Raw genomic sequence first — 4,445 nt, 5'->3', positions numbered from 1 at the left:
AGCCCAGGGACTGCTGAGGAGGCTGACCTGCCACCACTTTACTGTGGGTGTCCCAGCCTGCAAAGAAAGTCCATTTCTGTGATGAAGCCTACTCCCTTCCTCAATGCACCAACAGGTACAAATACAATAGAGCCACTGTACTGGAAGCACTGCTTCAACAAGGCAGGGGGACTGAAAACAAGGTGACATAAATGGCAGGCAGCACATACACTCACTTGAGAGATGGCCTAGAAACTAAAGACATATTGGAAATGTTCTCTTTCTATCGAAACCCTGTGGGATAGGGACAGGGATGGATTTTGATTTCCCCACTGCTCTCTAGCTGTGAATTACAGAATCACAGGGCTCTCTGCATCCCAAGGGGGAAGATTCTATGCCATGATCTGCCCTGGGTACCTATGGTTTCTCCTAAAGCCTCGATTTCTGGTGCCTGGTGAACACTGAGCTTTGCCTGCGTTGGCTGCATGCCCATGGGGATGTGAGTTGATGGAGTTGAGAAGTGCATTTTGGTAGCAGTGGGGCTCTGTCCTGAGTTTGGGTTTCTAGATGGAGATTGCTTCAAAGAAATCTATTTCTTTGCATCATAACTGATCCTCTCCCATGATTTATGGATTACCACTTAGATTCTACCCTTTGACCTTCCTGGCTTGGTCCCAGTGACTTCTGAGTGTTAAAGATGTGCATAATCTGCCCTGTTGTATGAGCATCTTTAAAATAAGTTCTTTTTGTTTTGTTTTGTTTTGTTTTATTTTATTTTTTGTTTTTTGGTTTTGGGGCCACACCTGTTTGATGCTCAGGGGTTACTCCTGGCTATGCACTCAGAAATCACCCCTGGCTTTGGGGGGACCATATGGGATGCCAGGGAATCAAACTGCAGTCCGTCATACGCTAGTGCTTGCAAGGCAGACACCTTACCTCTAGCGCCACCTTCCTGGCCCCTGTCTTTTGTTTTTTTGGGTCACACGCAGCAGCGCTCAGGGATTACTCCTGGTTTTATGTTCAGAAATCGCTCCTGGCAGGCTTGGAGGACCATATGGGATGCTGGGATTCGAACCACCAACCTTCTGCATGCAAGGCAAATGACTTACCTCCATGCTATCTCTCCGGATAGCATCACTATGGGGAGTTATAGTATCACAAATTGGGTGCTTGCCATCATTGTGTCCAATCATTGGCATCAATCCTTTGTAATAGGGAAACATATTCCCCATAACTTCAGACCATGTATGTCCAAGAGCTGGTCATGGTCATGCACAAGAGCTGGTCTGCCTTTGAGCACCACAGTACCTGTGGTTTTATATTTGATGTTTGAAATTGTGCAGACATTCTTTCTAATGGAAGGGAAAAATCAATGGATGTCAGATCTGAGAGCATCAGCATAGCTGATGGGAAAGAAGTGACAAGAAATACTAGAACTATAGAATTACCTTTCAAAACTGTCAGCGAGGACAGTTCACACTGCTAACTATGCGGAGAAAATGTACTTTCAATGTGATATAAGAAGCTTGAAATGTAAAACTGAACATCTCAGAATGCTTGCTTGGAACTGATTAAAAGCAAGGAGTCTTCAGTGGAAGATAAAAGCTTATTGCTGTAATTTTGAGTTTGGTATGTCCTATGTTAATTCTTGAGGAAAAGTACAGAAACAAGAGGCCTAGCAGGAGAAATCATTTTCCTGGACTTAATAGGATGCTGGATGTTCATTATACTGGGACTGGCAGGAGAAAGGAAGGTCAAGTCATTTGCTTGCATTAAATAATATCAGAGATTTGTAACTATAGGATTTCCAGATGCACTGAGGTTTTTCCGCCCACTTGTAGTCTCATTGGTGCCAACACAAACCTTTGCTTAAGTGACAGTTTTTTTTTTTTTAGATCTTTATTTATTTATTTTTGTGGTTTTTGGGTCACACCCGGCAGTGCTCAGGGGTTACTCCTGGCTCCATGCTCAGAAATTGCTCCTGGCAGGCACGGGGGCCCATATGGGACACTGGGATTCGAACCGATGACCTTCTGCATGAAAGGCAAATGCCTTACCTTCATGCTATCTCTCCGGCCCCCAGTTATTTGTTTAATGAGTATATTTATCTCCAATCTATAGGCAAGGGAATTGAGGATTGGAAGGTTAGAGTAATTGTTCAAAGATGTACATGTATTCTTACAAAATGGGTTTGAAGTCAGGTAGACCTACAATTTGGACACTATTTTTTGCTAATTATTAGTTAGTTACCTTTGGTCAAATCACTTAATCTAGAAAGAAGCTCTGGTTGCTACCTTAGTAAAACAGAAAGATAATATCACCTACTATCATAACTATCATAGAGACTGAGCTAGGGAATGCGAGTGAGCAGTCATTTAGAGTTGTTTTGTTTAAAGTTGCTGATGAAGGCCAGAGGGTTAGTATAGTAGATAAGGCTCTTGCCCTGTATGTGACTAGCCTTGGTTTGATCCCTGGCACCACAGATGGTATCCTAAACATTCCAAACATCAACCCCCCTAAAATGTAGATGAATTTAGCTAAATATATATTATTATTTTCTGACTCTATAGATCACTCTCAAGATGATGAAAGAAAACCTAAAAGAAAAAGCAAGATTTTTCAGTAGCAAAATATTAAGTTGGCCATTTTGCCCTGACTATTTGAGTGTGATGTGTTTGTATGAGGTGTGATGGGCGAGACAGGTTGTGATGCTGCATACTTGGCTTTTTGGTAGAAGCTATGTAAGTTTCTTAGCAACAGCAACAACCTACTTTCACGGCAGGGCTCCCTGATTTGCCCTCTAATGGTGAGGTGAAACTAGAGGATGCTTCACTTCATCATGACTTCGATATAGGATATGTACAGAAACCAGGATCTCTACAGAAACCTGACACCAATAACAGCGATTGTGTGAAAAAATTTTACTGGGACCACAGAAAATAACTTGGGTGTTGGGCAACCTAGTATGCCTGGAACCCAGAGTTGGTCTTATGGCAGAAAACTTCAGGAGTAAGGTCTTCTTGTATTTAGGTCAAGGCTATTCCCTTCCATTTCCCCCATATTTTGCTGGGCCTATGCAAACAATTGCCACTCTCACACCATTTTTACTGTATTTCTTTAACTCCTATCCTTAACAAAAAAGAAGAGCTTCCTAAACCTTCTGCTAGTGCTTTAATGAATTCAATGATGATTCAATAATTTTCAAAAATATACTTGCAACTGAACTTCTTTCCTTTCTCTTCCATCTCGTTAGTCTTTCTTTTTCTTTTCTTTCTTTTTTTTTTCCTTTTCTTTTCTTTTTTCTTTTTTTTTTTGGTTTTGGGGCCACACCCGCCAGTGCTCAGGGGTTACTCCTGGCTATCTGCTCAGAAATAGCTCTTGGCAGGCACGGGGGACACCGGGATTTGAACTACCATCTTAGATCCTGGATCAGCTGCTTGCAAGGCAAACACCGCTGTACTATCTCTCTGGCCCCTATTTTCTATTTTTTTAATCAGCCCTTTATTTTTATAAGCTATAAGCAACTGGCTAGATAACCTTGTAGATTAGATCCATTTTTCAGGAAATGCTATGTTACTCTAATGGGCAGTCTTATCTAGAAGCTTTTCCCTTTAGGTTAGATTCCTAAAAATGGAATGCTTTTGTCAGAGTAGAAGTGAATCTATGTACAAAAAGAAGCCAAACCTCTGCTGATGTGCCAGAGAGAATTTAAAGTAGTAGAGCCCATGTCTAGTAGCTCTAAAGCTCTGGGTTTGACCCTTAGCATTGAACATCCCTCAGAACAACACTAGTTATAACTCTGGTGATCCCTGAACCCTGGCAGACCCAAGCAGCACTGCACTGCAGGATGAGTATCAACCCTTCAGGTCAATACCAGAGGGCCTAGCACCACTGGTCAAACATTACAGGGAGTGGCCCCAGACCACTAAACTCCACTAGGAGTGGCCACTATTAAGGCAACAAAAATCCTCTACTGCCTGAAGGACAAAGATAATGAAAGGTGAATATGTTGGGGGTGGGAGGGAGAGTTGGTCATCTCCACCCAGAACCTGGGCCCAGGGCTCATCCAAAAACTCCCTCTTTCTTCATTCTCTTTTTCCACTGAGGAGTGTGATTTATCACTCTTGTTCTTCCTAGACCACTTTCCAGATCAACAATATAAATCCTTGCAGTCTTCCAGGTAAGGGGAAAAAGATACACAAAAAGAACAATTTTAGGGTGTTTTCTTTTTCTTTTCTTTTCTATTTTTTGCGGGAGGGGCACACCTGGTGGTGCTCAGGGGTTACTCCTGACTCTGTGCTCAGAAATTGCTCCTGGCAGGCACGGGGTGGGGGTGGGGGGACCGTATGGGATGCTGGGGTTCGAACCACTGTTTGTCCTGGATTAGCCACTTGCAAGGCAAACACCCTACCGTTGTGCTATCTCTCCGACCCCTCTAATATGTTTTCTGTAGACATTTGTTGAGT

Source organism: Suncus etruscus, chromosome 11, assembly GCF_024139225.1.
Source record: "Suncus etruscus isolate mSunEtr1 chromosome 11, mSunEtr1.pri.cur, whole genome shotgun sequence".
In the NCBI taxonomy this organism is placed as follows: Eukaryota; Metazoa; Chordata; class Mammalia; order Eulipotyphla; family Soricidae; genus Suncus; species Suncus etruscus.
The sequence above is the reverse complement of the archived record's forward strand: the minus strand, read 5'-3'. Positions refer to the sequence as shown.